We start from the raw sequence: 27,448 nt of genomic DNA on the forward strand, positions 1-27,448 counted from the left end.
CTTCCAAAAACACAGAGCTGCTTGTATCTGGTGTCTGTGGACGCGCCGCCGCGAGCCAAACTTATCACACACACACAAACACAAAAGGAGTAGAGAGTAAGAAATAATCAAACTCTGGGCTGAAATAAAAAAAAAAAATTAGAAACAAAGAGAACAATTCAAAGAATCAAGGAAATCTAGAGCTGGTTCTTTAAGGAAATCAATATGACAAATCGATTGCCAAACTAACTAAAAAGGAGAGAAACAATATAGAAATTAACAAAATCAGAAGTGAAAATGGGACCTAACAACAGACACTGAGGAAGTCCAAAGAATCATTAGGTCTTATTTCAAAAGCCTGTAGTCCAGCAGTTTGGAAAATGTAAATAAAATGCATGATTTTCTGGATAAATTCCACTTACTGAAGTTAAATCCAGATCAAGTAAACAACCTAAATAATCCTCTTACCCCATAAAGAAATAGATGCAGAGAATAAATGTCTCCAAGTAACAAATAAAAACAAAACAAAACAAAACACATACAAACAAACAAAAAGCCTGGGGCCAGATTGTTCTAGTGCAGAAACCTATCAGAATCTCAAAGAAGCTAATACCAATATTCCTCAAGCTAGTCTACAGAATACTAACAAAACAGTGATTGCCAAACTCATTCTATGAGGCCACTGTCACCCTGATACCTAAACCACACAAACACTCAACAAAGAAACAGAATTTCAGACCAGTTTTTCTTCTGAACAGAGATGCAAAAATAGTCAATAAAATACTCTCAAATTTAATCCAAGTGTAAATCAAAACACTGTCCACCACAAGAATAGGTTTCACCACAATATTCAGAGATAGTTCATTGTACAAAAAAATCTATCAATATAATCCATCAAAAAAAAATCCATGATCATCTCCTTAGATCCTGAAAAAGTCTTTGACAAAATCTAACACCCTTTCATATTAAAAATCTTGGAGAGATCAGAGATACAATGTGCATATCTAAAAGCAATAAAGACAAGATACTGCAAACTAAAAACCAACATCAAATTATGTATAAAGAAAGTTAAAGCATTTCAACTAAAATCAGGGACAAGACAAGGTTGTCCACTCTCTCTGTATCTTGTTAATATAGTATTGAAGTTCTAGCTACAGCAAAATGATGACAAAAGGAGATCAAAGAGATACCATTTGGAAGTCAAAGAATGCTATTATCACATGATGTGATAGTATCTGTCAAGTAGAGCAATTCAGTGAAAAGCTGACAGGTTGAGTCAGTCAGCTTGGATAAAAGTTTGAGCCAGAACAGCTGAGTTGAACTAGCCAACCAGAGTTCAGAAAGAACTAGAGATGCCGACCTTATTCAGCAGTGAGTCTCTGAGATGACAATTACCTCAGGTGAATAACAATTACTTTTATGGTAGACCAGTACAAAAGGGTGTTTTGTGCACAGGCAACCCAAGCAGCACTTCCATGTTAGTAAATCTGTACCCAGAGTCACAAGACTGGTTTTGGATCTTAAAATAGAATTTTTTAATGTTAACCTAAACAATCTGGTAGCAGACGAAAAAGAAATTACTTCAGGAATATGTATGGGACAGTCAGGTCATGAAGGTAGAGAATGGAAGAAAGGCATAGAGAAAATGAGAGATTTGCTTGAATATGTGCTTCAGTATAAACAAAAGATGCACAGGCTTACCAATGCTGATGAAAACTAATCAGAAAATTGGCCATCTTGTAACTCAGGGAAAAGTAAATAAAATTACTATACATGCATTATGCCAAGTTACAAGAGGTCTGAGAAAGCTCTCAGCTAAGGGAACATGTTGTGGATGGCAATGACTAAGGAGCCACCTAAAGAGTTCTGAAGAAAAGCACAAGGCTAGGCACAGAGTGGCATTTGGAGTTCACTGATGCCTGGCCAATGTCATGTGGAGACAAGTTAGCTTTGTAAGCATGGATGGAACAGAAACATATTCTCTAATTGAGACCCATGCCTTCAGCTCAGCAACACAGCCATGAACTTCCAGGATACTGGCCGTTTATCCAAAATATTGAAAGGAGGCATTTTCAGATTTCCAAATGTAGAAGGAAAACCTATTCAAATGGATACAACAAAACAGATTATAGAGGAATACACTATCAAGACTGACAGTGGGTCACATGCCTTGATTATTGTTTGGGACTTTTTATAGGATTCAAGAGAAGGAATTTAGGTTTTTTTTTTTTCTGACTGATAGATTGAGGCATGTAATGATTTTGATTTCCATGTCCCCTACCATAATTTATGTTTTTACTCATATGTATGCTGTATTATGAATAGGCATAGGATGGTAAACAGGATTCTCTCTAAAAGTTTGCTTGAGAGCCCAGTTTATGTTTTACTGTACACGCACCCCAAACCAATTCAGAATACATTGGGTTTTCAACTATCAACCAGGATTTGTTGAAAATACATTTGAAGGAACATTTGAAAGTTTGATATTTGTTAGGAGAGTAAAACCCAGTCCATTGCTCAAAGAGATGTGAATATTTGGCTCCATGGGGATAGGTGTTCCAAGTTGCTATGCACATTGTTGTGCGGGTAGAGAGGAAAGACTACAAAGCGCACTATTAGAATAGGAGGATGTCCTTGTTATATGTTGTAGAATCTTTGGGGTATATGTTCCACTATGTTCATAGTAGCCTTATTTATAATTGCCAGAAGCTGGAAACAACCCAGATGTCCTTCAACAGAGGAATGGATATAGAAACTATGGTACATTTATGTAATGGAGTAATACTCAGCTATTAAAAACAATGAACTCATGAAATTCTTAGGCAAATGGATGGAACTAGAAAATATCATCCTGAGTGTGGTAACCCAATCACAAAATAACTCACATGGTATGCACTCAGTGATAAGTAGATATTAACCCAAAAGCTTGGAATACCCAAGATACAATTCACAGACCACATGAAGCTCAAGAAGAAGGAAGACCAAAGTATGGGTGTTTTGGTCCTTCTTAGAAAGGGGAACAAAATACTCATGGGAGCAAGTAGACAAAGTGTGGAGCAGAGACTGAGAAAAGGCCATCCAGAGACTGCCCCACTTGGGGATCCATCCCATATAGGGTCACCAAACCCTGACACAATTGTGGATGACAAGAAGTACATGCTGACAGGAGCTTGATATAGCTGTTTCTTGAGAGGTTCTGCCAATGTCTGATAAATACAGAGGTGGGTGCTCATAGCCAACAATTGGACTGAGCACAGGGTCCCCAATGGAGGAGTTAGAGAAAGGACTGAAGGAGCTAAAGGGGTTTGCAACCCATAGGAAGAACAACAATATCAACTAACCAGACCCCCAGAGCTCCCAAGGCCATAAGATAATAAAAATAATTAAAAAGAGGGATATATATATATATATATATGTGTGTGTGTGTGTGTGTGTGTGTGTGTGTGTATATATATGTGTGTGTGTATATATATACATATATATATATGCATGTGTGTGTGTGTGTGTGTGTGTGTGTGTGTGTGTGTATACAAGCCAAGTAGAGCCAGATAAGCTAATCTCTGCTTTTCTGCTTGTCCTCAGAGACATTTTTACTTAATTGGTTAGATGATCTGAAGACAGAAGGCTAGAAGCAGGAGGAAGGTAGATAGATAATCCTTAAGGAAGAGGAGCTGATAATATCTAGGTGTTTCAAAATAAAAAGCTAGTGTCCTGGGTTCGAAGCTATTCCCAGGATATAAGTTTTATTCTGTTGGGTCTTTTCAGATTTCTCAATTTAAAAAGAATGTTAGGCCATAAATGGCTGTCTAAATGACCAAAGATAACACAAGGTAAATGTTGACTCACAACCTATAATGTTTTGTTCACTACAGTCACAGAAGTCTACATGAGTCAGGATCATAGAGAGGTTAGAATACACATGACTTCTTAGAGACTTCAGTTCACAATTTACTACTTGGTCTATCATGAACATTTTGTATATGTAAAGCCAATTATTGTGTTTGTCCCAAAGTTCTAGAGGCTTGTTCTTAGATTGTGTTATAGATGAGTTTGAATAGGCAGGAAACTAATCTCCCAGAGAGAAAAATAAATGGGAAAGAAGAAAAAAATTCTGTCTCCCTGTCACATGAACTAAGTTAGCCACCATGATCTCTTTCTTTCTTTCTCTCTTCCCTCCCTCTCTTTGACATATCATTTATGTACAAAACAAATAATAGTAATATCGTGCCTAAAATTAAAGTAATCAAACACATAGATGGCATCACATAAAGAAATTTTAAAAAACGTAGATGAGGATAGCAAGCATCTCGCCTAAGCAAAAGAACCCTGCGTGTGTTGTCATACTCCATTTGATGACACTGATTGCTTATTTCCCCTTTCATTAAATAGCCCTCTGAGCAGGAAAGTCTAATTCAGGTACGATTGGAGGCTTGAGAAGGCAAACAGGCATAACGAATTTGTATCATAGAAGAACATAGTGCCCTTTATTTCTGGAAGCGCTATTCTTATCACTCAGGAATATGCTAGAAACAGCCCAAGCCCCTTTTCAAGGCATCTAAATATAAATGGATTTAAGAAATATGTAAAGCGATAATTAGAAATATTGCCAGAGGAATTTTGAATTTAGCTAACTGAAGTGCCCCGTCGTTACTGTAGTTCAAGGTGAGTCTCAGCATCTTTGCTGAGTCCCTAGGATGTGTGAGCAGAAGAAGTAAGAATTATGAACATAGGGATTTATCTGATCTATGAAGCACAGATGTAGTAAGATATACCTGGTGGATTCATTTCCCTCAGTGATGAAGGACTGGTAATGATATCTCTTTTCTCTACATATGAAAACACTAGTTTTTAGAGTTTTTATTCATGCCTTTATCTTTTTTTAATAAGTTATGAATGTAGGTAATTTGAGCACATGAAGGTCTGTTCAACACATATGTACCTGGAGCCCCAGAGGCCAGAAGACGGTATTTGATCTCCTATAATTGAAGTTTTACACAGATATGAGCTACTATGTAGGTTCTAATAATTGAACCCAGGTCTTTCTGAAAAGAAGCCAGTGCACTTAAACACTGAGTCATTTCTCCATCCCCTATTCATCTCATTCTTATTAGTTTGAGAATTTCACAAAATGTATTTTTGATCATATTTAACCCTCCCCCTCCCTACCACAACTGTATGCCTTATTTTACAATTTAAACCCATCAAACACAGTTGGGACTCTCCTGATATTCAAGGAGGTATGGTTCTGTCAACCAAGCAGAAGCCCACTCCTATAGTGCATTGGCTTAGGGTGGGAACTCATGCCTACCCCTCTTTTCAATAATAGGATTTCCTCTAACTTGAGCATGTATTAACCTTAGGCATGCTGTCTTGAGTGCTGTGAATCCATATGTGTAACTACCCTGCTGCACCTGAAGAACACTATATCCTGTGGCCATGTTCTGCCTCCATCTCTTATATCTTTTTCATGACCTCTGCACTTTGTGAGGAAGAAGTGGTTGTAAATGTCCTGTTTAGTGCTGCACATTCCAGAGTTCCCTCTCTACACTTTGAGATGTTGTGGATTCCTGTGATAATCAACATCTACCAAAAAGAAAGCTTCTCTGATGCCAGTTGAGAATAAGAAAAATGAAATTTGCAGCTCTATGGAGGGATCTGAAAAAAAAATCATTCTGGGTGAGGTAACTGAGGTACAGGAAGATAAATGGTACATGTTTTCTATCATCTGTGGCTATCAGAGTTGAATTTTCAGTTATGTGTGTTCCATTTGGAATTTCCATAGATGTAAGGAATTAGTAAGGGCCTGTGCAAAAGGTGTATCTCAATGGAATGAAAATATAAGGTGGATCTCAATGGACGGGAAATATAAGGTGGATCTCAATGGACGGGAACTATAAAGTAGTAGTATGAAAGATTAAAAGAAATGATGGAAAAAGAAGGGTTATGTGAGGTGGGAGTTGGATAGCAAAATAGAGAAGGGAACAGGGGAAGTGGAAATAACACTGAGGAAGGTTTGAAAAAGGCATACGGAAAATTATTACAGCTTCTGCTTTCTAAAATACACACATACAAAAAGAGCTGAAACAAGTTTTCCCTGTAAGTAGGTGCAATATTTTAATTGGGTACTATAAGACAGCAAATTAAAATAATTTCCAATGATGGGTTATCATTTATGGAGTTATTAACCAGTGAGGTGCCATAGATTACCAGTCATGATAGGCGATTGCCAATTTTCTTGGCTACTCTCCAGATATTAAAAGTAAACCTCAATTGCTAAATATAACACATACTTGAGTCACAGAACATGAGAATATCAAGCTGACACTCACCTAGGAGCTTTCATAGTGCTGGAAGGAGTTAGTCATGCTACTGGAGGAGAACATGTGAAACTATTTTGCTCTGAGCTAGGTTTTTATAAACCTTATTAGGAGTGTATCCATATTTAAGAAGATATAATTATTGTAAACAGGAAATCTTAACTTTTATTTTAGAGTTTTGGATTTTTGCATTAGAAAATTTAATAACTTTTGATTATAATTTACTAAATCATATTAATGCTATATATCTTCCTTGAAGCTTTCATCCTTATAACCCTTTTACAGCATACGCTACCTTTTATTTTAAACAATCAAATACAGAGTCCCAAATACATTTGTCTCAGTCAGGGTTTCTATTCCTGCACAAATATCATGACCAAGAAGCAAGTTGGAGAGGAAAGGGTTTATTCAGCTTATACTTCCACATTGTTGTTCATTAGCAAAGGAAGCCTGGACTAGAACTCAAGTAGGTCAGGTAACAGAAATTGATGCAGAGGCCATAAAGGGATGTTAGTTACTGGCTTGCTTCCCCTGGCTTGCTCAGTCTGCTTTCTTATAGAACCCAAGACTACCAGCCCAGAATGGCACCACCCACAGCGGGTCCTCCCCACTTGATCACTAATTGAGAAAATGCCTTACAGCTGGATCTCATGGAGGCCTTTCCCCAACTGAAGCTCCTTTCTCTGTGATAACTCCAGCTTGTGTCAAATTGACACACAAAACCAGCCAGTACAACATTGTAAAACAGAAATGAAATGCATTAGGCCTTTGTATGCCTTTAAGTAAGCTAAGCAGATTTCAAAATTACAGTTTTCCTTTATTTATAGATTATAAAAGTTCTATTTTATCTAGACTTGGTCAAAATAATGACCCTAAAGAACCTGGTTTTTAAAGCAGTCATTAGTGATCAAAAATTATCCCAGAATGTTAGTATCTATAACACAGATAGATGATAGATAGATAGATGATAGATAGATAGATAGATAGATAGATAGATAGATAGATAGATATGATATGATAGACAGATGATATAGCTATAATATGTTTGCTCTCTTGCTCTATCTTTGTCATTGTTGCTCTGTCTCTGTCTTACACAGGCATCCACACATTTTGGATATATATTCCAATGATATTAATCTTATGAAGTGCCCACAGAGTTTGTCGTGTTGTTATCTGATTTTGGAATTTTATTGCTTAACACATTGTTTAATATGCAAAACCTGAGTTATGATACTTTAATCATGAATTTTCAGTGTTACATATCTACAAGGTAAAATAAGATAAGCCCTAACCATAAGATCAACTGGAAAACAAAATGCTAGTTCTTTAAGCATTGTCTCTTTTCTCAAGTTTTACATTGGAGGGATGGTTTGGAAAACAGCCAAATACTAGCTAATTAACTTTTTGAAAGAAACAAAAATACACAGAGAATAGCAAAACCAAGATTATCTAAACAAATAAGGGTTTAATAACCAGTTCAGATTAAACCAATGGACCATCAACCAAGAGATAGCTGAAGCCAGAATAAGCACATATGAATCCGCCTGTGGAGACAGCACTAGATATTTTGGTTCAAGTGACCCATCCTGGCACTTGGTATGGATCTTGGTTAAAAGTTAGTTTTCTCAGAGCCCCCATTTAAATATTAAAAACTACTCATTCAGAAGCATATTTCTAATCTCAAAGAAAATATGAGGTAATCCAAATTCAATATTCCATAAAATAACAGTTTTTTTTTAAGATATTTTCTTTATTTACATGTAAATAAAGACTCCTTCCTTCAGAGACTGAAAGAAGGACAAGCCAGCCTAAATATAGCTATCTCCTGAGAGGTTCTGACAGTACCTGACTAATACAGATGTAGAGGCTCACAGCCATCCATTGAAATAACAGTTTTATGAAGTCATTTCTATTAGTAACAGAATAAAGAAAGTAACAATTCAAGGCACACTTTAAATACATTGATGGAAAAATCAGGTAGGTGGGTTAGAGCCAAACAGGGTAATCCCTTACATGAAGTCTCAGTTGCTGTGTGTGATGTTCTTAACTTTGGGTTGCTGATCCATTAGAAGGTAGAGAGTAAGGGGCTTTTCCACAACAGACATGGGGAGCTCTCAGAAGTGGCTCATCCATGAAGTCAGGGACAGAATTGGATTTCCTTTCTTAGGGACTTCCATGTTTCTTAGGAAATATATATATGGTGATTAATAAGTCAAGTTTCTTAGCTGTGGTAACTTTCAAAATACACAAATAAATAAAAACCATCATATTATGTACCATAAGTTACATAATAATGGTATTAATTATATTTGTTAACTTAATTTTCTTAAACATGAAAAAATCATAGTCTCCTAATAAAACCATTACCTTGAATAAATTATTTTTCTCAAAGTTTGATAATTCCTTGGAAGTATCCTATGATATTCTAAGTCCTAGCTCTATGATTCCTTACCCTTAGTCTTCAGAGTTTCATCTCTGAATATAATATATATATATATATATATATGTGTGTGTGTGTTATGATATATATGTACATATATATGTTTATATATATACATATATATATATATGTATATATATAAAACTTCATGGGCTCCTCCTTCTTGGGTTAAATCCTTCTGGTGTTGATGAAGTGAAGTTCTGTCTCCCTCACCTTTGAGACACTTGGATTCCAACTTCATCTCTTTGGAACACCATGGACCCAACAAAAGGATGAAAGAAGCCAAAATAGGTAGGAAGTGGTCCCAGAAAATGAAACATTCCTGGTGCCATGTTTCACTTAGCTGAAGTTGTCTATTGGTTCTATACATATTCAACTTAAGACATAGTCTTCATTGTACTTTTGTCCAGGATCTGTGCCTTGAAATTGTAGCAGTCTTATCTCCTCAGCCTGTTAGTTCTGCCTGTACTTTTCCCTACTTGAGTCTGTTCTGAAAGTACCCTTGAAAGACAACTCTGGAATAAGTGTGGAGCTCTTGTGTTGAGTTCTCTCATGTCATGAATCAAGCAGCCGGATGTCCAGCCAGCATTGGTTACTTTCCAATGCCTGCCGGTGGGTTTGAGAACCTTGAAGGTCACTTGCTTCCTTCATATAAGGGGTGCACTAAGCAGGGTGGTGATCAGGTTCCTTAGTCTACCTTACTGTTGGCCAGTTGGTCAATATATCTTCCAGGTAACTTTCTGCTCAGACTGATTTTCATTCTATTTTTTTTTTGAACTATATCAAGGAGAAGTAAAACTCCAGATAACAGTTACGAATGAATCACTTCAGACAGTGGAGAACCTATGTTAGGTTGGTATTTGAGCTCTAATGGGCTAAGCAAGACTCTCTTTAGAATAGTGGAGTCTATGGGATTAATTAAATCAAAATAAAAATATGTAATAGCTTTTATTCATAGTTGATGTAGAAACTAAGAATACAAAAGGATAAGAAAAGTAAAGAATGTAGCTATAGTTTTTTATTGTGCTATCAATGAAAATGGCTGTGTGGACTTCTCATGCATAATAACCATTTGATTTTCACATTAATCCTAGGAGTAGATGTTTAGCAATTTCAGAAAAAAAGTTCCAGTTTTTTTTTAAAGAAATAATAAAATGACCCTAAAACATGACTTCATCTCTTATATAGTGTGCAGATTCAGATATAATGCTAATTATTGAACACTGACCACAGAACAAGATGTTCCCAAAACACCTTCATATCAAACCTTAGGTACTAGAAATAAAATATATGAAAGTATTAAATATTTTGCTTAGGAAACATTTATGAATCTCTTTAATGCATAGTGATGGTACAAATGCAAAGTTTTTTTGTGTTTAGTGAAAGAATCACTTTGTATTTCACACAGGAAGGCTGAGAGCCACACCCAATTATGGCTTGTAGAGCTCCAAGTCAGGCTGAAGAAAAAGAACCATAAACAAGCAAACACAAATCTGGGACTTTCTGTCCAATGGAAATTCATCCTATTTGCTTTTGTCTAGAGCTGTTGACTTTAGTAAATGACCAGCTGCATATTTGAACTCGAAATGGTTGTGACAGCATGCAGAAGATCTGAAAATTTCAAGCCATACATATTAGAAAAGGGGAGTGTGGTGGGTAAGGAATCTCACCTCAGGCTGGGTTCTATTGACAATTGATAGCCCCTGGGAAAGAGAGAGTCAGTTTTCTTTAAGGCTGTGGTCCTTCCTGCTGACCAGGCTCCAGGCTGTCCATACATGGCTACACAATCAAGAGTATATGAACAGCAGAAACTTAATTTGATTTTTTTTTTTATTTTGAAAAAGTGGACACAAATTTATGTAGGTAGAATAGGTGCCATGTATCCAGAAGGAGTGGAAGGAGAAATTAGTAATGATCAAGTTACGCAGTACAAAATTATCGAAGTACTAATAACAGGAGGAAACAACATACATTAAAAATATCAAAAATTATCATCAGTCTAAAAATATTTTCAGAGAAATCAAGGGGTCAAGGATTTATTTCATGCTTATTTTCTTACAATGTGTTATTTTGAATACATCAACGACCAATGTAAAAGTGGGAAGAAATTCCAAGTGCCTGAAAATGATTTTGCTAGTTCAGGTAATGAAACCAGTAATTGCTGGGAGCTGTGTGCTTTGATTCTGAAACTGTATAAGGACCTTCATACTTTCTACAAGGGCATATCTAGAGTTGATTAAGCATGTGGGTGAGAACCTCTGCAGAGAGCTAAGCAGAAAGGTGGAAATGTCTCTCCTACCCTGGTCATCATGGCTAATATGCTCCTCTGTGGTGTTAGTAGGCACTGGGATGGAAGAGTTATTTTTTCTCCAATTGACAAGGACACAGATGGGTGTGTCATTTCACCAGAATGAAAAAATAAAGTTTGAGTGGAGAAAGCATGGTGTTGCATCTTTCTTGTCCTCTAAGGAATTGGAGTCCTTTGGTACGATAGAATGCACCAATCCTAAAACTGTGGATGTTGGAGGTCTGTTTTCTTCTCCTGTAACTGACTATACTTGTCTAAGGAGATCACAGCTGTTCAAAATGAATGCCAAGGAAACGTAATTTAGCAAAGCATTCCCAGAGATTGATGGTGCCTTCTTCAGCGAAGTCCAAGTCACAAAGCATATTACCTCATTTATCAAAACACATTCTATTAGATGGAAACATTTTCCGAGGGCAAAAACAAATACTAAAACATTCTTCCTAACATATTAAGTATTTATATAAATTATAGTCCACCATATTTTCTTTAATTCATCTTTTAAATATGAACATCCATGAGTAAAATTTAAAGGGATAAATGTGGATGTGATTCCGGTCCCATCTTTATCTGAATAAGTGGGCTTTTTTCTCTGTTCTATTTCATTTTTCAGCCTCACATATTGTTATGGAATCAATATTGTTTTAAAACTGTCGTGCATTGTGGATCTTTATATCTCTTTAACCATCACCCCTTTCTTTTAAGATTCGCTGGTCTTGGGATCTCATACAGTTGCTGGGTGTGTATCACTAGCAAGGTTGAACAGAGCATCTGCCATGCTGCATAACACTCCAGAGCGAGGAGGACCCTTCCCTGGTTTTCTAACTTGGCAATAGACAGTACTTCTATTACCTGCCATTGCCAGCCAGTAGAGCTGCCTCTAAGAATATATGGCTGTGGCTTAGGTTGTACTTTGATGTTGAACTAGTTCTAGCAGGATTCAACTGGGGCTGATTCCTAGCTTCTGATGCTTTCAAATGAACTAAACATACCCAAGTCTCCCTAAAGATCTGCTGATCTGCTTCTTAGGGAATCTTAAGCTAGTTCTACCATGCCTAGGAAGGACTCAGCATGCCTGCCATTAGTTTAGCATTGTCCATCACAGAAATGCTGTGGAATCACTGGGTGCCTGAAGTCAAATAACTTGGTTGATGCTGTCCTCATAACTTATCAGTCTGTGACCTTGAGCAGAGCTCCAAATTCTTTTAAATACTACCTTCCCCACCTGTCACCAGGTCGATGGTAACTCTCCTCAGACTACTACATGGGTGATTTAAGCTGTCAAACAGCATGGACTTTGTAGAGCATCTTGCCTGAAAAAATGCTTGTAAGTATTCCCCAAAAATTATAGCACAGATATTCTTAAAGCAATTGTGATTTACGTTCATATTTATTGTAATTTATGTTTCCAACCTGAAGAGGTGAAGTAGTAAGAACTTCAGAGTCTTAGCAAAATGTTCAGAAACCGAGAGCTTTTTGAGTCTTTAAACATTAACTCTCTCACTTTAAAGCTGACTTTTAAGCAAATCAGACCTCAACCTCTAGTACCTAACTACTGTTTGAATGACAAAATATAATATAAAATTGTAATATAAGATCTTTATCAAATTTTGCTCTAACTTGTAAGTTTTCAATTGTTAATCTTTACTACATTAAAATTTGATTTATAGCTCCCACTGTATGCCAGTCTTTGCTCTACGTGTTTTAGTTATTTTACTTTTGTAATCATTGTTTCCACCATCATTATGTTATTGTATCTGATGAACTTGAAGGTAGAAAAGAATTTGTACCTGTTCATTTACTTCATTATGTGGTTTAAACTTTTAGAGTCTTGGCTGGTTATTTTTTGTACAAGCATTTTCTGTTTGCTTGTTTTAAAATTGTATCCTAATTTAGCTATAATATTCCATGAAATTGGACAGTTTTCTGCTTCTTCAGTGAAATGATTTATTGTTGAAACTGGAAAATAATATATTTTCTCTTCTATAGATTTTCTTGAAATCTCTGATTGTGTAAAATAGGGGTGTTGCTATCAGGCCTGGAAGTCAGTACATAGATTATGAGTTTTCTGTGTAAATGTGGCATTGTGAATCATATCTGTAATGCCAACACTCAGTGGGTGAAAGATGAGTCCATGGTTGTCTAAGGCTATAATGCCAACTTGAGACCAGAAAGCAGTACATAAGACAGTGTGTCAAAAATAAAAATGAATAAATGCATGGATGAATCCACACTTGTACATAAGTTTAGAAAATTAATTTCTTTCTGTGTCCACTTACTTATATGTAAGATGAGAAAGAATAATAATAGTTACTTTCTGAAATAGTTGTTGGAAAAAATGAATTATCATGCATAGCATGATTAGAATAGAGACCCATCCATAGCTAGCACTGAAAAAGTTCTAATGCAGATAGATGGCTTCTAATTTAATCATACTTATGAATGCTGCTGTTTTATATCAACTAAATTCATGTTCCATTGTGCCCCACAAAAGTCACCATAACCTCCAGAAGCCCTGTCTTTTCCATCAATTAGCAACTTTCAACAAGTTCAAATTCCCTTTCTTTGAAGTAACATCAATGCTACATATACATATCCTACCATCTTAGACTCTAAAGAACAGGACAGTCACCAGCAAGAAATGGAGCCAACACTCTTTCTAGTGAGCCTACATTTCTGTAGGACATTGACTGGAGCTGTTGTTATTTCTGGTCTTTATTGAGAGGGATATTGGCTGTACTTAGAATACATATTTAAAAGAACAGAAACCAAAAACCATAGATAAAGCATCCCAAATATCAACACATTTACCTCTATGTCTGTCTCTGTCTCTCTCTGTCACTCTCTGTCTCTCTGCACAAATGTTTTATTGGACTTATGCCGCTGGCCAGCCAGTATGGGCCTCCCTCAATCCACAGGAGAAATGGGGTCCTAGTCAGGTCGACAAGGTGTAGGCGAAGAAATAATGGCAGAGATGACACATGGAAGTACAGGATCTGATTGTATTTCTTAAAAATGGCATCAGACTTTTATAGTCATAGCAAAAGAGAAATGAGAAATCTAGCAGCTCAGCAGTTGAGGTACATCTGAGGCCACCTGAAACACACTGGGTCTAAAGCTGCCACCTCTTCAGGACAGGCACTGCACCCCCCCCCCCCGCCCTGGGCCCAAGCACTCTGGGCCTGGGGGGGCTGCAGGCTGCATGAGGCTCGAAGCTTGAATCTGAATGAATGAATCTAAGTCTAAGTCCTAGTCCATCTAAGTTCTAGTTCCAGTCTAAGTGCCCCTGCACAAAGTGAAAACCAGGCTTATATGGTATATAGAAAACAGGGTGAATGACAAAAGTCACATAGGCAGGTGACAGTCACATCAAGGTCAGTAAGTTCAAGTAGGCAAGTGATGGTTACATCAAGGTCGGTAAGACCAGGTATCCAGGTGTGAAGCGGAAGAGCAGTGGTGCCCTCCCCACTGGGGCTATTTTGGTATTCCCATGCTAATTCTCTGGGTCTGCTGGAGACAAGCACCAGGAAGTTCCAATCCAGCAGTTCCTGCTAATGCCCTTAAGTGAGGGAAGCCCTTCGATTACTCTTTAGCATATAAAACAGTTCTGTCCTCTGTGGGTCTGCCCCAGAACTCTAACTATGTGCCTGACCTCTGTTGCTAACTCTGAGGACATCCTATCTGATAAGGCAGCTTCCTTGTGAGAAATTCCAAGCTAAGAACAGCTTGGAAATAAATTAGGATATATTGGAACGTTGTGCTGGCCAAGGAACAACGCCCTTTTTTAGCCATTTACGAATCATTTCTTGGGGTACCTTTATGCCTGAATAAGAAGGCTAATTGCTGATTGGAAAGACTAATCTGGAACACATCTGAGTTAGGAGATGCCAATGACTGACTGAATACCCAGGAGGCATAAACTCCCTTTGAAGTCATAAAGCCTCTTGTCCTTAATCAGGCTTTTACCCCGATATTGCAGACTTTACTGGAGTAGACAAGTGGGCGTGGCAGACTTAGAACTATGCCTGAGTAGTTTATAATTACTAACGTAGTAAATTAAGTTGTGGTGACTGTTAGTTTATAGTCTCAATGTTGTACAACCTTTTTCATGACAAATATACTTGTGAGAAATCAAGTTACAATGAGAAGGGGTTTACTTTGGAAGGTTTTATTTCACAGTAGCAAGCTTTGCTTGCTTTGACCCTAAACATTGGGCCTAAAGAAGGACACAGAAACTCTACCTCATGGTAGCTAGAAAGTAAAGTGAAAGAGGAAGCAGCCAGTCACATTTGTCTCCAAAGCCATGCCCTGAGAGATATGATTTCCTATCTTTCAGCTCCTCCCTCTGAAGGTTTACCCTTTGAAGAACATCAGTGGTTGGGGACTAAGCCTGCTTTTCATATGGCTTTTATAGAACATCAAAAATCCAATCATGATAACTTGTGATAGAGTATATAGCACCAAATTTGCCTTCCTGCCACAAGGAACTAGCAAACCAAAACAGAAAATACCCAAAGCAAAACCTAAACAGCTCTGTTGAAGCATGGCTTCTGTTCAAAATCTATTCTTATTTATGTGCTGGCTTGTGATGCCTGAGTAAAGATGCAGCAATAAAGGTAAGCTCAGAGACTCTCCTAGTAGTCCTTGGCGCTGCTCATCGCTAGTCTTTGTCAAAAGAAAGACAGAAACACAAGGGGGAAATGTTTCACTAGTCTGAAGTGTCAGAAAGCACAGCAGAGAAAGGGAATGTAACTAGCTGAAAGTTATGAGTCTTGGGTAATGAGAAGTATACAAGGTCATAATGAACAACTGAACGATTGTCCATCAACCTGCATGGGCCCACAGTAAACTTTTGATGAGACAAAGTGGAGAAACCTTACAAAATAACTTGGAGGCTTCATGAAGTAGTTCAGAAGAATCATGCCTTTAAAGAAAGACAAACTTAGGTACTTTGTGAACACCAAAAGATGCTTGTAATAAAATTTTAAAAACCAACCCTCAGAATAAACAAGTATATTCACATATACATAGTGAATACCTCCCTGCCACTCAGCTCTCAAAAATGACAAGAAGATGTGGAAATTTAAAATGCAATCTTTTTAAATGAGAAATACCCAATAATCATTTGCCTTGAAACCTCAAAAAAATCCATGTGGAAAAAGTCAATGAATAGAAACAAACTAAAAGTTGTCCAAATAATTGAATTATCAGATATCATTTAAAAATAATACAAAGGGGCCCACGACATAGTGTACAGAACAGGTGTCTAGTGTGTGCAATTCATACATGAATGGAGTAAGGTAGCAGTTGTCAGGATAAAATAGGATCATTCAAGTTTTAAGATACTAAGCACAAAAATAGTTATGAAATAAGAATATTTTGTTTACTTCAATCAGTTTTGGGTTTCACATTGAGGTCTGCTTATTTAGAGTTGATTTTTGTGTGATGTGATAAACACCAGACTAAATTGTTCATTCTACATGTGTACATTCAGGTTTTCCAACACCATTTGTTGATGATGCTATTCTTTTCTCCTGGATGTACTTTTTGGACCTTTGTCACGTAAGGCTATATTTACACACATTCATGTTTGTGTCTCATTCTTCTACATGGCTCTTTTCATGTCAGTGCCATGCCATTTTTACTACTATAGCTCTGTAATATATCTTGAGATCCATGATAACTTCTCTAGTACTGTTCTTTACACTCATAATCACTTTGGCAATCTAGTACCTTTTGTGGTTCTGTAAGAATTTTTAGATTTTTTTCTATTTTTGTGAAGAATATTATGAGGACTTTGATTGGAATTGTACTGAATATATAAGTGACATTTGCTAGGATGATCATTTTTATTATAAATTATATATTTATAAGCATGGTAATTCTTTTCATCTAACCAGATTTGAATATACTGTAGAATATTGGAACACAATATTATTAGATAAAAGTTAACTGGATCCCTGTGCACTGGTAAATAATTATCAAAAGAAATTTAAAATACACAAAATTATAAAATTAAAGGGGATTAATACTACTATATATGTTATATATTAAGTTTAAAAATTGCTGGGTTAAATTAAGTTGTAAATTAATATAGAGTTATATCTCATTTATAATAGTTAAGATGCCAATTTTCTTTAAATTTCTCTATGTATTCATTATAAACCACCTAAAATATCAATATATTTGTGTATAAAAACTTAGAAGTTCAAAGAACTGAAAGAGATAGACTTTTAAATTAGGAAAAGAGGTAAACTTAACTCTATAGGTCCAATTTTAATTTATGAAATCATGCTTCAATGATCAGAACAATAACATTTAAACAGAAAAATAGGGCAACAGAATACAATGGAATTCAAAAATAGATCCATGAATACATGGTTAGATGATTACGACCACCTTGACTCTGATACAAATGTGAATAGGAAAAGAAAGTATTAGCCACAAAGTGCTGGAAATAATCTATTTGAGGCTTACTTGATCTCTTATTTTCATGGTAGGTAGGATATATTGGTACTAACTATTTCTATTTCTCTGTAAGCTTAAACTTTCTCACACTCTTCCTCAACAAATTGACCTGCTTTTTTAAATTTTTGTTTGTTTTTACTCTCCAGTAACAGTAGACCAAGATGATAGAAATAAATGGTGACCAGGCTGCATCCCTAGATATAACAGAACTTGGAATATCTTCTACTGATGCTTATGTCTAGCCACACTCAAATTTATAAAACAAAATTCAGTAGTATTCTCTGCAAAACCAATATATAAATAGCTATTAAACTGGAAGTTCTCTAGAGACTCCTTGCTGCTTTCTGTAAAGCCTGGCCACTACATTTTGATTCTCATAGACTTTTGGTCTTCAAGACTACTAGACTGGCCTATTAAGCTCTGCTTATTTTTGAAGCCCAAAACTATAGACTCTTCTACATTCCTTTTACCAACCAATCTCTAAAACCTTAGAACCATATTGGTAGTGTTTATTATAGCTATTTCTCAACAGCAGCTTTTCCTTAGTTACTTTAGAAGTTGCTGGAACAAAATGTAAACTAAAGCAACTTATGGCAAAAAAGGTTTCTTCTGATTCATAGTTCAGGAGTACAGTCTGAGAGTGCATTGAAGTTGGACAACAAGGTTTTGTGCAGGCTCCAAATCTTTGAGGCCATCACTTATCATAACAATAAATGATAAAAGACAAAACCTCAACAGCTGGTTGTTGCATCTGGAATCAGAAAGCCTAGAGAAGTGGATGTCTTAAGCATGCTTTCTCCCTTATATTCAGTCTGAGATCTATCCCAAGGACTGTTTCTGCCTACATTTCAGGAGGATCTTTCAACCTCCATTAACCTACTCTAGAAGAGTCCTCATAAACATGCCCAGAAGTCTGTTTTCATGGTGAATTTTAAGTCTTATCAAGGTGACAGTCAAGATCCACCATCATTGTCACGTTTCTGAGAACATGGGTGTAAATAAAGGAAGCAGAAAGCACATCAATCCAGGCTTCTGACCTACATCTTGAAGTCCAAAACACAATTTTGTGTTGTTGCATCTCAAAGAATGAACTGGAATTTAAAAGATGTTGTAATCAATAAAACACTGGTGGCCTGACAAAGGTATAAATGTACCTCTTTAATCAATCACTTCTTAAAGCTTGGTCCTTTCACAGAAATTAAACATCAGTGAAGCCTAACTCACAATTGAAAAGGCCACAAAGTTCCACATTAGGTTAGTGTTACTTGTTAACTTGATGAGACCCTGGCATCATAAGCCCCAGGGCCCATTTATGAGGGGTTAATTATTCTCTGGGCAAGCCTGTGAGGAATTATGTTGACTAAGATAATTGAAGTGACAAAATTCACACTAAAAGTGAGCAGTATCAATCTGGTCCTGGGTGATAGGCTGTAATAAAAAGAAATCTAGCTGAGCACAGTCATTAGCACTACCTGTTTTCTGATTGTGGGTGAGACGTAATCAGCTTCTTCAGTGTCTGCTGCCTAGACTTCCCTGCCATGATGGACTATACTCATGGACTATGAGTTGAAGCAAACCTTTCTTCTCTGAGCTGCTTTATCAAGGGATGTTATCAGAGCAACTAAGGCACTCCACCTCTGAAATTCTAGATCTCTCTAAATTCAAATTGCTGTGTTCTAAGCATGAAATTCAAATTAAGAATGTTCAAAGTATTCAACTATAAGAGACATTCAAGAGAGATGAGGACAAGGCAGAGTGAGACAGTGATTACCTGTGTCCTTTGAGTTCAGAGGAATCCAGAGCAGCTTACTTGGGAAGATTCACATGTGAAGTAAACTTTGTGATAAGTTGATGGATATTAAAGTAAAGGAGACAAGTGGACCTCCAGATCTCAAGAACTGCTGGTGGCAAATGGTCCCTGCATGGTGGTAGGTGTCCCAACATCGTTTAGGACCAAGGATCTTAAGTGATTCTGTTGGACTAGTGAAAAAAAGTCATCGTAATAGGGAGCCTGGCACAGCTAAGCATGTCAGAAAGAAAAAGCAAGAGACCCAAGAAGACTGATGAACTGATTCAAGCATCCCTTGGCTCACTTGCACAGGGTTGCAGTTTGACAGTGGCTGTATTCCTTCAATCATACCCAAAGCTATTGGGATACATTAGATAGTCTCTGTATCTTACCATGGAAAAATTTATCTCTTTTGAAATATTACTTTCATTAAAAATCTAATAAACCTCTCTTTGGTTCTGACTTCTGATGTTTTATCAATTAAGATAGAAGTCACCATACCCATTACATCCCCATCTCTACCAGCCCACTTCTCCCTGAAGGCCCCAGATTAGGTTAATAAACTGCAGACCACCCCCAAAAAACTCAAGGCAGGCAAACACAAACACTAATCACAGCTTCCCAACTCTGAAAACTTTTATGTAGCTAATCTAAAATAGAGTAGGACTCACTTTTAAGAATAAATAAATCTTGAGTATTCTACCTATTATATAAGACTGTAATGGTCTCATCACACTGGAAAATTTAAGTATCAGATGAAGGCAATAATTTGCTGCTCAATAATCATATGACACTTTTCAAGCAAGAGTAAATAGAAGTGTCAAATTTTCCTCCATCTGGGAAGAGAAAAACAACCAGAATATCAGTTAAATGGAAACAAGAGCCATGTGAAATTGCTTCATGATTGAATCTTACAATCAACACTCATCTGTAGAGTTGACCAGCTACATGTGAACACAAAGAATAGGCTGGAAGGAGTCACACAAAAGCTTATGGTGCTGACTCCTATTTAATTGGCTAAGCAAGACAATTAAGCACTATTTCATTTAAAATATTTTATAAAAGGTATCTACTTAAACTTAATACTAATTTTTGCTTTAATTTTTATTGATTCTTTGTGAATTTCACAATATGCACCCCAATTCTACTCATCTTCCTCTTCCTTTTTTACTGGCCCTCCACCCTTGCAACCTCCCTCCAACCCAAAAGAAACCTTTAGTGTGTCACAGTATGTCACACAAAATACACTTTTATCCACACATCTTTGCTTTCACAGTTCAAGGCATCACTACATCACTATTCTCTGGCATCTACTACACTCTGTTTTATTTGTTTGTTGGTTGGTTTGGTTTGGTTTTTGTTTGTTTGTTTGTTTTTTATTCTTTTATCCCTTCTTACAGTCTAGTCTTTATCCCCCTCTTGGTCTGCCCCCTACCACTCTGTGACCCATACCTCTCCCCACATCTATTAGGATGTACCCCCTAACCCGACCCCCACCAAACCTCCCTACTCCCTGGGGCATCAAATCTCTCAAGGGTTAGGTGCATCTTCTCTCTCTGAGGTCACATCAGGCAGTCCTCTGCTATATATGTGTCTAGGCCTCATATCAGCTAGTGTATGCGGCCCGGTTGGTGACTCGGTGTATGAGAGATCTCAGGAGTCCAGGTCAGTTGGGACTGGATCCTATGGGAATAGGGCTGCCCTCCTCCTCAACTTCCAGCTTATCCCCAACTCAACCACAAGGGTCTTCGGCTTTTGCCCATTAAGGTTGGGTGCTAATATCTGCATCTGACTCTTTCAGCTGCTTGTTGGGCCTCTCAGAGAGCAGCCATGCTAGGCTCCTGTCTGTAAGCACACCACAGCATCAATAACAGTATCAGGCCCAAGGGCCTCCCACATACTCAAAATATGCTCCACAGTGCTACAGGAACACATGTTCCACTATGTTCATAGTGGCCTTATTTGTGATAGCCAGAAGCTGGAAACAACCCAGATGTCCCACAAGGGAAGAATGGATACAGAAAATGTGGTTCATTTACACAATAGAATGCTACTCAGCTATTAGGAATGAGGACATCATGAGTTTTGCAGGTAAATAGATAGAACTAGAAAATATCATCCTGAATGAGATGATTCAGACCCAAAAGGACATGTACTCACTAATAAGTAGATATTAGCCAAAAATTTACAGAATACCCAGGATACAATCCATAGAATTCGAGAAGGTTTCCAAGCTGAAGAGCCCAATAAGGTTGCCTCAGTCCCACTTGGGAGGAGGAAGAAAGCAATCATGGGGGCGGGCAGAGGTAGGGAGAGACTTGGGTGAGAAAGGGGAAAGGGAGGGGAAGGGGGAGACATGATCATATATGGTGGTGGAACAAGACTTGGAGGCCTGAGGGCCAATAGAAAGAACTGAAACAGGCAAACTCCAGAAGTAGGAGGTAGGGTGAACCTCCAGAATGTACCAGAAACCTGGTAGGTGAGAGACTCTCAGGACTCAAAGGAAGGTAACTTGGTGAAGTGCTCTACAGTAGGGAGGGGGAACTTGTAGAGTCCACCTCTAGTGGAGGGACAAGACATCACATGGAGGAACTGGGTTGCCATTCCACAGTCAAAAACTCTGACCTATAACTGCTTCTGTCTAAAGTAACTGCAGAGACAAAAATGGAGAAGAGCCTGAGAGAAGGAAGTCCCGTGGCAGGCCCAAATGAGGATCTAGCTCTACTATACTCTTTTTTTAATTGGATATCTTATTTGTTTATATTTCAAATGTTATCCCCTTTCCCAGTTTCCCCTCCAGAAAACCCCTATCCCACCCTTTCTCCCACTGCTTCTATAAGGGTGCTCCTCTACCACCTACCCACTCCTAACTTTATGCCCTGGCATTCCCCTACAATAGTATATTGAGCCTTCACATGACCAAAGGCCTCTCCTCCCATTGATGTCCAACAAGGCCATCCTCTGGGAGATATGCAGCTGGAGCCATGGGTCTTTCCATGTGTACTCTTTGGATGCTGGTTTAGTCCTTGGGAACTCTGGGGGATCTGGTTGGTTGATAGTGTTGTTCTTCCTATGGGGCTGAAAACCCATGCAACTCCTTCAGTCCTCCCCTAACTCCTCCATTGGGGACCCCATGCTCAATCAAATGGTTGGCTGAGAGTATCTACCTCTGTATTTGTCAGGCTCAGGCAGAACCTCTCAGGAGACAGCTATATCAGACTCCTGTCAGCAAGCACATCTTGACATTCCTCAATAGGGTCTGGGTTTGGTGACTAGGTTTGGATCCCCAGGTGGGGCAGTCTCTGGATGGCCATTCTTTCAGTCTCTGCTGCACACTTTGTCTCTGTATTTCCTCGCTTGAGTATTTTGTTCCCCCTTCTAAAAAGGACTGAAGCATCCAAACTTTGGTCTTCCTTCTTGAGCTTCAAGAGGTCTGTGAGTTTTATCTTGGTTATTCCTGGCTTCTGGGCTAATATCCATTTATCAGTGAGTGCATACCATGTGTGTTCTTTGGTGACTGGGTTTACCTCATTCAGTATGATATTTTCTAGTCTCAGTTATTTGCCTAAGAATTTCATGAAATCATTGCTTTTAATGGATGAGTAATATTCCACTGTGTAAATGTACCACATTTTCTGTATCCATTCCTCTGTTGAAGGACATCTGGGTTCTTTCCACCTCCTGGCTATTATAAATAAGGATGCTATGAACATAGTGGAGAATGTGTCCTTATGACATGTTGGAGCATCTTCTGGGTATATGCCCAGGAGTGGTCTAGCTGGGTCTTTAGGTAGTAATAAGTCTAAATTCTGAGGAACCACCAAACTGATTTTCAGAGTGGTTGTACCAGCTTGAAATCCCACCAGTAATGGAGGGGTACTCCTCTTTCTCCATACCCTTGCCAGCATCTGCTGTCACCTGTGTTTTTGATCTTAGACATTCTGATTTGTGTGGTGTGGAATCTCAGTGTTGTTTTGATTTGCATTTCCCTGATGGCTAAGGATGTTGAACATTTCTTTAAGTGCTTCTTAGCCATTCAGTATCCCTCAGTTGAGACTTCTTTGTTTAGCTCTCTTTCCCATTTTTAATTGGGTTATTGGGTCCCTGTAGTCTAACTTTTTGAGTTCTTTGTATATATAGGATATTAGCCCTCTATCAGATGTAGAATTGGTAAAGATCTTTTCCCAGTCTGTTGGTTGCCATTTTATCCTATTGACAGTATCCTTTGACTTACAGAAGCTTTGCAATTTTATGAGGTCCCATTTGTCAATTCTTGATCTTAGAGCATAAGCCATAGGTATTCTGTTCAGGAAAATTTCTTCTGTGCCCATGTGTTCAAGGTGCTTTCACACTTTCTTATCTATTAGTTTCAGTTTATTTGGAAGACCTTGGTCTACTTGGACTTGAGCTTTGTACAAGGCATAAGAATGGATCGATTTGCATTCTTCTACACACTAACCACCAGTTCAGCCAGCAACATTTGTTGAAAATGCTATCTTTTTCCCACTGGATGGTTTTAGCTCCTTTGTCAACTATCAAGTGACCATAGGTGTGTGGGTTCATTTCTGGGTCTTAAGATCTATTCCATTGATCAATGTGTCTGTCACTGTACCAATACCATGGAATTTTTATCACTATTGCTCTGTAGTACAGTTTGAGGTCAGGGATGGTGATTTCCCCCATAAGTTCTTTTATTGTTGAGAAGTTTTCACTATCCCTGATTTTTTGTTATTCCAAATGAATTTTCAAATTGTTTTTCTCTAAATCTATGAAGAATTGAGTTGGAATTTTGATGGGGATTGCATTGAATATGTAGATTGCTTTCACCAAGATGGCCATTTCTACTATATTAATCCTGCCAATCCATGAGCATGGGAGATCTTTCCATCTTTTGAAGCCTTTGATTTCTTTCTTCAGAGACTTGAAGTCCTTGTTATACAGATCTTTCACTTCCTTGGTTAGAGTCGCACTAAGGTATTTTCTATTATTTGTGACTGTTGTAAAGGGTGTCATTTCCCTAATTTCTTTCTCAGCCTGTTTATCCTTTGAGTAGAGGAAGGCTCCTGATTTATTTGAGTTAATTTTATATCCACTGCTGGATATAAAATTTGTTGAAGCTGTTTATCAGCTGGTGGAATTTTTGGGGTCTCTTAAGTTTACTATCATGTCATCTGCAAATAGTGACAGCTTGACTTTCTCCTTTCCAATTTGTATCCCTTTGACCTTCTTTTGTTGTCTAATTTCTCTGGCTATGTGACCCTCCTACAGCTGAGGGCTGATTCTGTCAGACCCCACCTTGCCACATATAGCCATGCTTCTCTCCAACCTCCTGCTAATAGCCACACCTCTCTACAAGTTCCTTTTACACCAGAAGTCCCGCCTCCAGAGACTGAAGATGAAGCTGCTGATTGGACCAAGTTGCTGACGGACTTGGGGGATGGGTTTTGCTTTATCTATCTGTTGGCTTGTAACAAGGAGAATTCTTTAATCATGGTGGATTGAAAGCACACCATGTGTTGGTCTCATTTTTTCAAACCCCTTTCCGCATTTCCAGTACCCTTAATTTTTTCAGGCCCTGACTTCCATTCCAGACAACCTATTCGTGTGGCTGCAGGCAACCACATGGCTAGGACTTGCAGTACATTATTGAATATGAAGTATGGTGAGAGTATGGGAAGCCTTGTCTAGTCCCTGATTTTAGTGGGATTGCATCAAGTTTATATCCATTTATTGTGATGTTGGTTACTGGTTTGCTGTATATTGCTTTTACTATGTTTAGGTATGGGCCTAAATCTACTACACTGGATTCTTACTCCTCTTGGATATCCTGTTGTTGCCCTGTGTCTTGAAGATCCTGCAGCTTTGGAATTGTAGATAATGTTATTTTTTACAACAAAAATAACAAAGATTGAATAGTGGACAGATTTGCATTGCTTATATTATTCTATTTTATATTACATTTAAAAGATATTTTCTTTATTCTTTAGCACTCTGTGTGTGTGTGTGTGTGTGTGTGTGTGTATAAAATGAACCTATCTCCTTTCCGTACTCAAAATCCTGCCAGCCCCAACCTACATATGTTCCTTCTCCTATTTTTAAACTATGCATCTGTATGTCATTCTTTTGTTTTGCCTTTTTTTTCTTGACTAAGTTATTTATTCATTCTACATCCTGATCCCAGCTTCCCTGTCTCCTCTTTTCCAGTCCCTCCTTCTCACCTCACCTCTTCAAATCCACTTTGAAAAGGAGAGGCCTCCCATAGACATCAACCAGCCCTGGCATATCAAGCTGCAGAAAGACTAGGCATAGCCTCTTCAATGAGGGTAGACAAAGCAGCCCAACCGAGGGAAGGGATCCATAAAGTAGGAGAAGGGGCTTTCTCTGTATGTTATTCTTAATAATCATAAATCCTTATTTTTGATTAAGCCACAGATGTGAGCTGATTTATACTATTAGCTTAAAAGATAGTTTATTATTGTTTGTTTCTTAATTTATAACCTATTTTGAAACTTGAAGAGTCCTCAGTAATGCACAATTCTAAACTCGGCTGCAATGTTATAAATGCTAATGGGAAGCTAAATGGCATTGTTAGCTACAGCTCATTTTGCTGTTATAATTAGGGGCAGTGAGACACGAGCCTGTATGTCAGAAACTTAATGGGAATCCCTGAAGCAGAACTAGATGTAATATACCCCAAACAAGGATCCTTCACTGAAGTGACTTACTATATTTAGAAAGTGACACTTCTCTGTTTTATCAATAATGTTTACAGTAAGACATGTTTTAATTTTACAGACCACCCCAAACCTCCGGTGAATGTTAAATTCATATTTTCTGATCTTATTGACAGAATGTGGAAGCATGTTTGGCCTCGGATAAGATATTCCTGAGGCTATGTACATGATTGTTCTTTGTTACACTTTGATGTAAACTAAATTAAACAAGGCAATCAGCCGGTCAGTTCTACCTCGATGTCAAAACTTACTGAAATCAATTTGAACAGCTCACAAGAATCCCACTAAAAGAAGCCTGACGATGAACCATCAAAGGAGAAGTTGTGCTTTAGAACAAAGAGTCGACTTTGTAAAAATGACCTTACCTCATTTTATTATAAAAGCTCCTCCTCATAAAACAGCGGCCGCATGAGCCGCCTTTCATTTTCGTCAAAGCCTTTTCTTTTCAGTATACCTTTAACCCATCTTCCTCTAATCCCTATTGCCTGGATCTCTTCAGGGAGGTTACATCCATCGTCCCATTCAAAACTAATGTATTTTCTTTACATAATTTAGCACTTGTACCCAGTACCCTAATCAGAATGATAAAATCCCAGGGGCTTGTCCTAGGAGAAATTTGGAGAAAATATAGTAAGTCTGTCAATCTCACAATTTAAAATTCAGGAGACCTACATAAGATATAAATTTCAGATAATATTCACAAAAATATCTCAAAATAATCTGTACCGGCTGGTACATTAATATATATGTATATATTTGTATATATATATATATATATATATATATATATATATATATATATATATATATACACACATATATATGTATATATATATACACACACACATATATATATATACATGAAATAAAAATGTAACTGGTGTCTGACAATATATCCATCTGTGTAAACATATGGGGTTTGTTCCTGTGATGAATGTGTTATCTGTACAACTTAAGTATATGTTTCCTCACCACCACCCCAGCACTGCTCAGTGTTGGAAGACTGCTCTTGCCACTGGTCCACGCATGGCTTAATGCAGAGTCAATATCTTTGTCTGATGCTCATGCAAGACATTGCAACTTATTTTGAAAAAATTGTTTTCACTCTTTCAATTTGATGATTATTATCCACATAGGGACATTTCTAGAGATGAGCTAGTGATATTATTCAGGTGTTCGCAGTGTGAAAGGAGCTCCTCACAGCTATGTTTGTCTTTGCAGGCAGTATCTGCCTCCCAGGCCTCAGACAGAAGTTAGAAGAATTCCTAAGAGCTCAAAGTAAGTGGCAAACAATTTGGGGTGTGATTCCTGAATGGATCTAGATTAAATATCCAATTTTCTTTATTAATCTTTCTTTTTTTTAATTTTAGATATTTTCTTTATTTACATGCAAATTTCTCCATTCCCAGTTTCCCC

This window comes from Mastomys coucha, unplaced genomic scaffold, assembly GCF_008632895.1.
Source record: "Mastomys coucha isolate ucsf_1 unplaced genomic scaffold, UCSF_Mcou_1 pScaffold15, whole genome shotgun sequence".
Taxonomy (NCBI): domain Eukaryota; kingdom Metazoa; phylum Chordata; class Mammalia; order Rodentia; family Muridae; genus Mastomys; species Mastomys coucha.